This window comes from Malus domestica, chromosome 12 (assembly GCF_042453785.1).
Source record: "Malus domestica chromosome 12, GDT2T_hap1".
Lineage (NCBI taxonomy): Eukaryota > Viridiplantae > Streptophyta > Magnoliopsida > Rosales > Rosaceae > Malus > Malus domestica.
Window position 1 is genome coordinate 25,459,644 of NC_091672.1, and position 13,513 is coordinate 25,473,156.

The 13,513-nt window shown below is 39.1% G+C and overlaps 1 long non-coding RNA gene across 1 annotated transcript; it reads left to right on the forward strand.

Moving 5' to 3' along the window:
* Positions 1–2,223, forward strand: LOC139190218 (uncharacterized). Its single transcript, XR_011574300.1, has 2 exons — positions 1–112; positions 301–2,223. It is a non-coding gene; the product is annotated as an uncharacterized lncRNA (long non-coding RNA).
* Positions 2,224–13,513: the final 11,290 nt, after the last annotated feature.

Sequence of the window (13,513 nt, forward strand, 5' to 3'; positions counted from 1 at the left end):
CTTACCAACAAGGACCTTCAAGACTACTAGCTCGTAGAACTGCGGAGATTGGCCTCATCATCAAGAACTGCCTAGTATGCTTTACAGCGTCTTTTCGCAGCTGCTTGTCAAGGTTTCTTCCTTATAAATAACCAAGTCAATAAGAGAAAAACTAATCGCCTCGTATTACTCAGAACACTCTCAAGTTTTATTTTTCTCTTTATTACGTTTCTGACTTAAGCATCGAGGGCTCTGGTGGACACCCTTCCCCATTTTTCTTTTTGTTCGTCAATTAGGCTAACAATGTGTATTCTCTTGTAGGTGGAATTTTGTCAAATCAGTGAGCAAAAACAAAAACGGTCACTCCTTGCAATCTGGGATTGCCACTTTGAGGCATCAGAATGTGAATCCAGAGTTTTCGTTGATCACAACCCCTGCACCTTTTATTCGAGGATTAGAGCCATTTTAGCTGTGGAACAAGATTGCTGCAACTTTGTCGAGGCTCCAAATCGCCACCATGGTTGCTTCCGCAACCATTGCCGTGCCAGTACCGCACGCCGTTATTATAGTCACTGAGCCACAGAAACAGTTGCCGCTGGCACAGCCCCAGCAGGTTCGGCCACTCTCTGCCAAACAACCATTGTCAGTTAAACAGGTTCCTACCCAGCCTCAACCACCGGCTTGGCTGATTCCGACAGATCCGTACCAGCCCGCACAGACAATCTCAGTCGAATAGACCCCGCGAACCAAGCCCATTGATTAAGAAGCCCTAGCTCCCATATGCTTTTTTGGCGTATCAATGCAGCCTCTTGCGGCCCTACCCGCATTGCATCATACGTCTGTTAGCAGACCCTCGCCAGAGAAAACCACTGATCTACCTATATGATTACTCTTTCTTTCCAGGTTGCATACCTCAATCATCATGCGAGGATGCACACTCAACTTCTTACTCATCATAATCTCGATAGAGATCTTGATCTTGGCTTGCCAAATCAAAGGGAATTTGAGCATGCATCACCATTATGCAGAAGGCCAGGAAAAGAAGTTGCAAACGACATAGTTCCCATTATCAGAAGCAGAGGCATGAGCTTGGACACCATCCAGTAGACAAGGAAGGAGACCGTAGATTATGATGAGTAATTCTAGGGGCGTGCCCTAGGAATCAGATCAGCGCACCATCTGGGAAGATGACAGCAGCAGCATGATTATTTGTCTGAAGCAGGTTCCACCAATTCTTCAGTCTAGCAGTTGCAGGAAGTAGAACCCAGACCACCCCCGGAATCGTAGAGCAGCGAAGCCACCTGCAGGAAGACAACCTATCTAATTCGAAAAACTACGATGGTTACACGATGAGTGACTTAGAGACTTCAAGCCAAAAGAAAACTTGAAGGGCGTGCTCGCAAGCAGGCAGACATCGTGAATGTTTCATCATTCATATACGAGATCAAGCAGGCACGACCTTCCCAGAGATTCTCTCCACTATTCAAGAGAGATTCAGACCCCCGTCGTCACCTGAAGCACTATCGGAGTGTTTTGACATTTCACAAGTAGGACGAAGCCATGATGTGCAAAGTCTTAGCCGTGACTTTGTAGGGAGCAACACAGGATCGGTTCCACACTTTGAAACCACATTCTATCAAACGTTTCAAGGAACGTACCTTCATTTGCCCAAAGGAATACTCAAGCCAAGATTGTCAGTTGCAAAGAAATAATCATGTGGAAAACTTTCAAGTGATGATTGCCAGTAGATCATCTACTCCGCATAGATATTACCATGACCCTCTAGCAAACCTTAGTTGAGACTTTTGACTTAGCAGAATGTGACGCACTTTGGAACGACGAGAAGCTAGCAACAAAGGCACCAGATTCTACTAAGAAGCATGGACACTCCAAGAAAGAGTTCGATGAGAAGAGCTCCAACAAGGTAGACCGCGAAAAAAACCGAAAGCAACGTTCTACAGTTGACGATGATTCTTCCAAACAGATTAGGCTGTAAACTTGAATACCAGAGGGTCAATAATTTGTTATGTGGTATACTTTGGCAGCAATCCCATATCATGGCAATCCAAGAAACAAAATTACAATAAATGTTGCTTGGGTGAGGTTAATTTTGAAAAATTTGGAGTTTTTTTTTTTTTTTTTTTCAAGTCTTCCCATCATTTACTATGATTAAATGTCAGCTATTGCACTAAGTGCCAATTCGGTGTACCATTCAGGAATTAAACATCTTGATATTGATTTTCACTTTGTGAGAGAAAGGGTTCGCCAAGGAGATTTTCATATTAAATATCTATCTACTGATGATCAAATTGCTGATGTGTTGACAAAAATACTCCATAGTCCTACATTTGTAAGACATTATTTCAATCTCAAGCTAAATTACCCTAGTTGAGATTGAGGGGGGAATTTTGACTTATGTTGACTTATAAGTCAGTAATGAGGTGTCAAGGCTTCCAAGTCAGCTATAGTTTGTTTTTTTTTAGGGGAAAAGATATATTTCATTCCAAATAAAATACAATCCAAGACGTACATGAAGATGACGGGGCACGCCCAAAGAAAAGACCTCTGGAAAAACCTCCCCAGATAAAACCACATAGAAAAAATAGAAAACTTCATTTTAATCCTTGGCAAATATGATTTTTTTATTAAAACCATGAGTAAGATCAAAATCTAATTTTAGTCCCTTGATACATTAATAACCTTATTTATTAATTATATTTTGATTTATTAATTATTTATCTTTTTCTTTCTAATTTTTAATGTATTAATTTTATTTCATTATAATTTTTATTTTCATTTCATTCATCATGATATATTTTGTTGTGAACATTTAAATAAACTAATTTTTGTTATACAATATATTTTGATGTACTTTATCTTCTTCATTTAGGTATATTAAATTCATTATAATACATTTCGGTGCATATATTTAGGTACACATATTTCGGTATATACATTTCAATACAAACATTTAGGTACATTAATTCAATATAATACATTTTCGGTACTAACATTTCAGTGCATACATTTCGGTACATACATTTAGGTACATTAATTTAATATTAATACATTTCGGTGCATATATTTAGGTACATACATTTCGGTACTAACATTTAAATATATTAGTTCAATATAATATATTTCGGTACTAACATTTAGGTACATTAATTGAGTCTTTCAAGTTTGAAGAATGTTAAATAAAATTAATAAATTAAAAAACTCTTTTTTGGTCAAAAAATAAATTAAAATTTGTGTATTAATAAATTTAAATATTTAATGGAAGACATTAAATAAAATGCACATTAATTATTTTGAATTAAGGGCACATTAAGAACTAAAATCAATATTTAATCTAACACCAGGTTTTTTTTAAATTTTAATCTTCTTGAGGGATTAAAGTTCAAAAACCCCTAGAAAAAACTCCGAGAAATGAAAAAAGGGCCAGGCATGCCAACATAAACCAAGAATCAAACCTCAAACTACTACGATTTCACTATTGATACAATCCATTAGCCACGGTGGCCCCACATCCATCTAAATGATAGCCCTTGCTTGCGAACAGTAAACCTGATGAGCAACTCCATTAACACCCCTTGGAATTGAATGCAACACCAAATTAATGACAAGGATGTATAATTTGCAGCACCTCCTCCACATAATTTCCTGTCCCCGTCAAACACTCATCTGATGAAATTGGGGTTCCACCATAAAACCAATTGGCAATATGAGGAGTAGACCAAGATCATATAAGCACATAGCAAACCTTGTCCCTCACCAATGTGGGACAACTCTCAACATCATCTTCCTGTAAAATCAACTGGACAACCAGGGGAAGCAGGTTGGCGATTGTGGTTTGCATCAATCGCCAACTCTAACCCCAACTTCAACGCATATAATTCGATTGCCACAACAGACAAGACTTGGACCAGACATTGCCACAACCCCTTTTAATTCACCGCGACGATTAAGATAATAACATAAGTTTAGTTTTCTCTTTATTTTTCCTCTCTCTCTCTCTCTCTCTCTCTCTCTCTCTCTCTCTCTCTCTCTCTCATCTTCATTTTTGTATGTTTCCTTCTTTCTTGTTCTTCTAGATTTTTGCATAATTTCATTTCTGCAGAATGGTTGATTTCGTAGTAATTAATTCCAATAGTTATTCTTGTTCAAACTTTGATTATTCTTTACCGACTTTGTGAAAATCTTTAATTATGTTTTATGCATGATTGCTACATGATATATAAGATTTGATTTGTCAAACCATTGTCATTACCGGACCCTAATCACCTTTCAACTTGACAACAATTATGATTATTTTCCAACACATATGCTCATGAACCGACAAAAAGCTAGCGCCTAGCAAGACTTGAAAAGCAAGTCAACCAGCCAAAGTAGTAAAACAATATACCATAGTATCTAGGTATTTTTTTTAATTAATTAATTTTTTTTTTTAAAATGGGAACAACTGATGGCAAGCTATGGTTATCCATCCCTTTCAGGGGCCGGGAAAACTCACAGAGGCATTTCAGCCTCTTTCTGGCCACAAGTCTGACTTCCACACACCAACAGCAGGTTTCGAAACCAAGACCTCCAGTTTTTACATGGGAAATTATCAAACGTTGCTGCGTTTGTATACTCCAACTTTCCAAAATTCTATGGGATCTTATTTACCAAAATTATATTATAATTAACAATTATGGTTAGGCAAGCTTAGCACGTATATGATCTCCATTACCATGTATACATGCAACATAATCATGGATCTTAGAGAAAATCTTTTATTGTTGAAAAATGTAAAAAAATTGGAACTTTACGCTTAATCAAAATCGAGTGCTTAATTAGTGGGACATGTATAATTAATAATTAGCATGCATGGTGTTCAAATTCTAAATAGAAAACGATAGCGTGTGGGGTCGTCCAAGGTGCGGATCTTTCAAAACGACGAATGGACGCACACTCGTGTTTATTCTTTCCTCGATTATTTGGTATCAAAATTGAGAAAATGTCAAATGGGCGCACTAAAAAAAGCAAAGGCTAAGCACATACTCTTTCTAGGAAAAGAAACAAGAATTAAAAAAAGAAAAGAAAAAAAAAAGCAAAATAATACCTTGAGAAAACGAAACATGCATGCGACTTGACTGGACCTGGAAGAGGTGATCAAATTATGCATGAGACATTTGAAAACTAATTAATTAAAGAGATTCAGATAACTCTTCAAATTAGTGTAGTAATAGGGTAGGTGATGAGTGGTGAAGCTAGGGCAGCAAAAGCTTGTTGCCTGCATGCCTTTTTCTTTACACAAAGAGTCTATAGAGGAAGTGTTAATTAATTAGGTCATGGAGGAATAGTTTTGATACATGTCATACATATGTGAAACAATCGAAAACCAAATAAAAAGTTGTAATGCAACATGAAATGTTCTTTTTTCTTCTTTTGGGAAGGGAAAATACTCAACAAGACATTGAAATTCAATATTTTGATATTTTTATGTCTTACAAAATTAGCATGCACGCACCAAAAAGTAGGAGAACATTTTTGCTCACCATCATAACTTTGTTGACTACCCTATAAAAACTCATATACCACTATATTATTTTCACAAAACAACAATGTTCACTACCCAAAAAAAAAAAAATAAAATAAAAAATTTCCATACGAAAATATTTTGTCAGACCAAATACCGCCTCGTCATCTCCAATTTCGCTCAACAAGTTTTTTTTAGGTAAAATTCGTCGCTCAGATGTTTGCCTGATGAAATAAAAGCATTCGCCGGTTAAAAATTCATCGAATTTGATGACCAGGTCAATTCACTATGTAGTTTTACTCTCAAGCTCTCAATTACTGTCCTTAAAAAAAAAGATCAAAATCAAGGGTCTTATAGCTGTTAAATCATGGTGATATGTTTGTAAACGTCAAAGAATTTTGTCCCATTACTTAATCCCCGAAAGTTTGTTTTTGATGATTTTTGGCGTATGCGATATTGGAGTATATATACAAACAAGTTTGACGGTTGATTGTTGAAACTAGTTTCGTAGAATGCATATCCAGTTAAAACAATTGATTCAACAAACAGGTAGAGCTTATCCTATACTTCCATTAAGTAGAACATTAGATTTTGTGATATTCACTAGTGTATTCTTCAAGGGTCGAGGAGTGTAGTTTAAAAAATCATCAAAATCAGAGCTAAAATAACCGTTAAATTGTGATTTTTTGTTTGTAACCTTCAAAGGATTCCATCCCACTACGTAATCCCCTAGTTTTTCTGTGTGACTTTTGGTGTATGCAATCTTGGAGTATAGACAAACAAGTTTGTTGATTGGATTGTTGAAATTAGTTTTGCAGACAATGAAAATCATCGAAGGAATTAAATATTGCCAATAATGTCCCTCACCTTTACTCGACGAAATGTCGTAGTTTGCCCCACAAAATATAAACCCTAAAATACACTTTTGCACTACGAAACCCTAATAGTTTGTTGTGCAAAGAATGCCATAATACAAGCCAAATGTTTTTCTTGGCATGAAAACGTTACCCGACGAAGTACACTGTGTGACTGTTGACCCTAAAAACTACCAAACCTACGTGACATGCATGCCGAGTAATTAATAAGCTAACTACGTCCTTCGGTTGTGTGCGGGGCGTGCCAACTCGTCGGTCGAGCTCGGCCCGGGAGTAAAATGTGTTGATGTCGCGTTGAGCGCGCTGCTGACTTCTTGATCTTACAACTGCAGCCGAGGAAGAAATACGTCTCAGCCTTCGGGTTCTAGAGCCTGAAGACAAGGCTGCTAGTTTTGCGAAGTTCAATATCAGATTTGGATTTCAATGTGCCGAATGTAGTAACCTGGTAACACCTCACTTCGTCGAGAAGGCTAATGAGATGACCTCTACCAACAAGGACTTGAAAATCCTTGTTGACTGAAACTTGGATAGGTAATCAATCGGCCGAGAAGCAGTGCTGTTTATCCAAACTGAAGGTGCTCCTTGATCAGCTGATTCTACGGCTCCAATGCTGTTTATTCAAACTGAAGATGTCACTGGTTGCCTTCACAGTGCTGTTTATCCAAACTGAAGATGTGTCGGCGAGAAAAAGAAAATAAAAATCTCAAGGTTGTTGAGAGGTTTCGTGTAGAATGAGAGTTTGCGTAGGGCAATTTGTGTGTTGAATTGGAAGGGCCTTGAATGATGCACTCCCTCATCTATTTATAGCAGTGAACCTACTCCTAGCTGAACCAGAGATGTACTCAGACTAGAACTCATTATCCTAATCTGATTATGATTCGGCCAGTCCTAGTTCCAATAGTTTCCTAAACTAGGCTCTATGATAAACCAGATTCATTTCCTAATTCTCAGCGCCTTCAGCTTTAAGACCTATTGTTGTATCAGGATTCAACCTCTTCGCCTTTATCCAAATCAATCATTATCACAATAGGACCCGGCTAACTTGATTGGGTGGCCTATGGCGGCTGGACAGCCCATAATACTTCTGGAAAAGTATTGGGCCGAGAACAAACCTAGGCTCGGCCTAATAATTTTATTTTGGGCTCAAACATTGCCCTCTCGCTTCTGAGGTCTTCGGCCTGCGAATCTTGGTTAAGCTCTGACCTTGAATAAGTGAAATCGTCCCATAGCATATTATTAAAAGGCACCAAGAAACCTCGAATATCCCAACCACTTAAATGTATTTATGAGGCACGACTACACGATCTCACCCTTATCAAACTCCATGCCACGTGGTGTCTTCTTGGTATATTTGTCCTTTAATGATGACATTTGACACTGAAACGTCCCCTTAATTTTAAATTCACTGTCACACATCATCATGCAGCCTTAACCCACGAGTTTTTCGGTCTTTTCGAGACATGCGAACACTAAAACGTCCATTCCCTCTTAAATTCGCCGTCACACACCACCATGCAACCTTGATTTGCGAGTTCTTCGACCTCTTCACTGGATTTATTGAATATTCGTCATGATCAAGGTTCTAAAAAACGCTAGGTGCTAGTCGGGCGGCGAGCTAGCGCTTAGCGCCTAGGTGGATTTAGGTAAATTTCTTGTATATCTTGTAAATAAGTGCATATTAACACATAAAATTATACTTATATGAAATCTATGGATAAAATAATAAAATAATGATAAAATACAAAAATAGTATCCAACAAGTTCAAAATTTTACATTAAGCAAATATACCATATAATTTAAGACATTTTGAATGATTAGTAAGGTAAATTAATTAAATTCAGAGAAATAAAATATAATTCAAGATATTTTAATTAATTAGTATTTATTTTTTAAACAATAAATATTTAAAAAACTAGTTCATAAACATTTAAAAATCAAAACGTGTGAGGTTTTACATCTCACCTACACCCTACTTCCTCACGTCAGCTTAGGATTCCAAAAGCTGGAGCCTTTTTTACACCTTGGAAAGCGGGTCCATTATTTTTTTTTTTTTGGGTTTTCTTTTCCTCTTCTTCCTTGGAAAGAGGAAAGCTATTTTGAATGTTTTTCCTTTTCCTCTTCTTCTTCTTCTTCTTCTCCGATTACTCTGTTTTTCCATTTCCTCTTCTTTTATTGCTTTGTAAATTTCCACAGCAGCCTCTCTCTCGCTTCTTCTCCGAGCTCCTTCTTGTTTTCAAGGCGCCCTCTCTCTCTCTCTTTTCTAGCCGCCAAATAGCCCAAGGTCCGCACATATCTTGCCTATTTAAGAAACGATTTTGAGTTAATCGCAGTGGAGCACTGCCGCCTAGCGCCTAGGCGCAGCTTAGGTGGCCGTCTCAACTGTTTTTTAGAACATTGGTCATGATTACAAATCACTATGGTCGAAACTACTTTTTATTCTTTAAACATAAAAACCATTGACCCTCTTCCCCAAATGCCTATAAATACCCAACTTCCTTCATTCAGACTTTTACGTTTTCAAAACTCTCAAATCTCATTGCCACTTGCTCTCAAACCCAAAAAACCAACCTTACTTTGAAACCTAGAAAACCTTCATCTTCTTTAATGGCCGCCAATACTTTTGTTTTTACCATACTTAAGGCCTCATATTTAGACCTCGTATAAATACTCGGGGGACTCAAATGTAATTATGTAATAAATAGAGGGGCAAATATGTAATAAATGAGGAGCCCTTATTCTATAAAATGACCTCCTCACCCTCACGAACCTCAAGTCTCATATCCCCAAAGAGAGGCTCTCATCCTCACATACAAGCTCTCTCTCCCTCATAATCCTCTCACAAACAGAGAAATACAATATTAGTGTGGACGTAGCCTAAACATTGGGGGTGAACCACGATACATCTTGTGTTCTTTACTTTCTTGCAGATTCACGGTCGGATTTACATTATTCCAAGACCCCTCCGGTTTTGTGCATCAACATTTGGCGCCGTCTATGGGAATCGATATGAAAAGTTGTGTCGGTTCTCTTTCATTTTTTCACCTCCGCCGTGAATCTGCAAAATCATAAAAACCCAAGAAACCAATCCCATCTCTCTCCCTCTCTCTCTCACTCCCTCCACTACCAAACAACAAAACAACCAAACAACCAAACATACAAAGAAGAAAGAAACTTTCTTGCTTTCCCATTTTCATTCCATTTTTCTTTCACTGCTAGATCCCCTCCTTTGTGTGTTTTTGGTGAGAAATTGGTTGTGGGGTCCATGAAATTTCTGGGTCGTCGTTGGTTTCCGCTCCAATGGCGTTTCTGCGACGATCAGATTGTTTCTTTGTGATATATGTTGGTTTTTACAACTGGGTATTTGCTCTAAAGTTTGAAGCTTTAGTGGGTTCTATGATACGATGCAATCGGATGGGTTCTTTACATTGAGCCCGACAACCCAACGGCTGCAGTCTTTGTCAGCCACCGATACCAAAGGGAAGCACATGATACATGCGGAGTTGAAGCGACTCGAGCCCAGAAGGTAAAAACCGAAGAACCATCACACACTTTCAAACCCCAAGCCCACAATTCTTCTGTTTCTACGAGTAGTGATCGGAGGCTGAGCACTCTGGTACGACACCTCGCTGCCGAAGAAGATCAATCGTCCTTCATCATGGATGCTCACAACAACTCCATATTTGCCTCGCCAGCTTCCACCCACGCCAATTCTGTCTTCGCTCACGTCGTTTGCGCTCCCGAGGATCCAATCCTTGGGCTTTCTGGAAAATGGGTTGAAATTCAGGGTTTTGAACGTCAGCTCGATCTACGCATAAAGAGAGCAGCGATGGAATTTTACCTTCACTCATGCTTCAGAATAACTAATTTGAATCAGGAAGCTTCCAGAAGCTGAGCGCGAGAAGTAGAAGATAAAAAAGAAGGTTGGGGTTGGTCGGACGTCCCAAATCTCGAGAACCCAGAAAACCACACTAACTCAACACTCCATCCCACGACTTCCCAAATCTCAGGACTCTCAGGGACTCTCTAGAGGAAGATGAGGACCCTCGAACCCGCTTTCCGCCGAAGCCAATCGAGCTACCGTTTCTATTGTCTCTCATCGAATTCAATCGAACAAAGAGAGTTTAAGCGGTTGGGGATAGATCCACCATCCAAGCCCAGATATTTCTTTACGACAGCACCGGTTCAAAGGAAGGAGAATGGTGGGTCGCCGGGTAGGGTTCGATCGTTAGATGATCTGGTGGGTATAGTCAATGAGGTTGGGTCGGACGGGAGAGTCCCCTTGGTGGCTTCGTGGTCCCCCACACACGCTGGGGATACTGGGAATGGCGTATAGGATTGTTTGTGCTCATTTGGCAGCATTTGCAAATGGATTTACAGTCACTGCTCACCCATGCTGTAAACCTGCAAAGCAGAAAGCAAAAGTGGAATAAAAGAAAGAGGAAAAAGCTGGAGAGTAACGTGCAATCCGCTGTCAAATGGGCTTGCTGGATAAAGGAACATAATAGAAAAAGAAAAAGATCATGATGTTGTTGAGAGAATGTTTCAAAAAAAGAAAAAGAGGAAGAGTGGGAAACAAAAGCAGAAAGAAAAGCGGAAAGCAAAAAAAGATAAAAAGAAGCAGACATAATTACAGTGGCGATGGTATGCAGAAAAGGGAATTATGGGCGTGACCCATTGAGCAGAGGGTCGGATTTATTTTTGAATGATGTGATTTATTTATCTTTCGGAGACTTCTGTATAACCCCATCAGAGGGTAATAAAATAATAATAATAATAATAATAATAGGCTAGAATGTTATGTGGAGGGCGAAGACTCATATGCCCAAAAGAGCCAGACCCTCTATTATCACCAACCAGGTGATCAAAAGTACGTCAAGTACTACAAAAAATTATTCGGCAGCCTACCGCTATTATCACCAACCAGGTGATCAAAAGTACGCCCAGTACTCTAAAATTATTCGGCAGCCTGCCACTATTATCACCAACCAGGTGATCAAAAGTACGCCCAGTACTCCAAAATTATTCGGCAGCCTGCTGCTATTATCACCAACCAGGTGATCAAAAGTACGTCCAGTATTCCAAAATTATACATGAGCATCACTCATGTCAATCATACATAAACATTCATGAGCATCACTCATATCAATCATACATAAACATTCATGAGCATCACTCATGTCAACATCCATGACCATCACTCATGTCAGTCAACATAAACATTCATGAGCATCACTCATGTCAATCAGTTTCGAAAGCTTCATTTACAGAGCTCCAGCTTCAAAAGCTTCATTTACAAAAGCTTTAGCTTCAAAGCTTCACTTGCAATGCTTCACCTACAAAGCTTCAGTGCAGGGTATACAAATACTGCCTCCGAATAACCGCCACTTCGGCCCATATATGGATTCAATTTGAAGTCTCCAACCAACAGGCTCTATTGACTGAAGACTTGGGGGACTACACTATGTACCATATATTGGGCTTCCACAACTAGGCCTCATGAAAAATACTTTAGGGACTTAGCCCATTACTTGGGGGACTTACCATATATCATTCATATCAATCATACATAAACATTCATTAGCATCACTCATGTCAACATTCATGAACATCACTCATGTCAACATCCATGAGCATCACTCATATCAACATCCATGAGCATCACTCATGTCAATCAACATAAACAATCATGAGCATCACTCATGTCAATCAGCTTCAAAAGCTTCATTTCCTAAGCTCTAGCTCCAAAAGCTTCATTTACAATAGCTCTAGCTTCAAAAGCTTCATTTACAGAGCTCTAGCTTCGAAAGCTTCATTTACAAAAACTCTAGCTTCAAAAGCTTCATTTACAGAGCTCTAGTTTCGAAAGCTTCATTTACAAAAGCTCTAGCTTCAAAAGCTTCATTTACAAAGCTCTAGCTTCGAAAGCTTCATTTACAAAAGCTCTAGCTTTAAAAGCTTCATTTACAGAGCTCTAGCTTTAAAAGCTTCATTTACAGAGCTCTAGCTTTAAAAGCTTCATTTACAAAAGCTCTAGCTTCAAAAGTTTCATTTACAGAGCTTTAGCTTCGAAAGCTTCATTTACAAAAGCTCTAGCTTCAAAAGCTTCATTTACAGAGCTCTAGCTTCAAAAGCTTCATTTACAGAGCTCCAGCTTCAAAAGCTTCAGCTTCAAAGCTTCACTTACAACGCTTCACCTACAAAACTTCAGTGCAAGGTATACAAATACCGCCTCCGAACAACCGCTGCTTCGGCCCATATATGGATTCAATTTGAAGTCTCCAACCAACATGCTCTATTGACTGAAAACTTAGAGGACTACACTATGTACCATATATTGGGCTTCCACAACTGGGCCTCATGAAAAATACTTTTGGGACTTAGCCCATTATTTATGTATTGAGGAGTGAACCCTTATTTTATAAAATGGACTCCCTCACCTTCATTAGAGATAGACTCTTAGCCCATCACTTATGTATTGAGGAGTGAGCCCTTATTCTATAAAAGGGACTCCCTCACCATCATTAGAGAGCATCGCCGCCAGCTGAGCAACCGCCTGGCCGTAAACATCACTCCTAACCCATCATTTATGTATTGAGGAGCGAGCCCTTATATTATAAAATGGACTCTCTCACCTTCATTAGAGAGTATCGCCGCCAGCTAAGCATCCGCCTCGCCACCAGCATCACTCCTAACCCATCATTTATGTATTGAGGAGCGAGCCCTTATTCTATAAAATAGACTCCCTCACCATCATCAGAAAGTATCACCGCCTGCTGAGCAACCGCCCGCCTCGAGCATAAACTCAAGCCCATCATTTATGTATTGAAGAGCGAACCCTTATTCTATAAAAGGGACTCTCTCACCTTCAACGCCACAAGCCAAGCCAACCAAGGCAACATAAGCCACAAGCCGAGCAGCCTCGCAACATGTGCTACTTCTAGCTAAGCATCATTTCATATTAAGCACCGCCTCATATCGAGTATTCAGTTTTAGACGACATCTAGTTACTTCGGCCCACACATGGACTGAATTTCAAGTCTCCAGCCAAAAGACTCTCTTGACTGAAGACTTGGAGGACTACTGTTTGTACCATACTTAGGGCCTCCATATTTAGACCTCGTATAAATACTCGGGGGA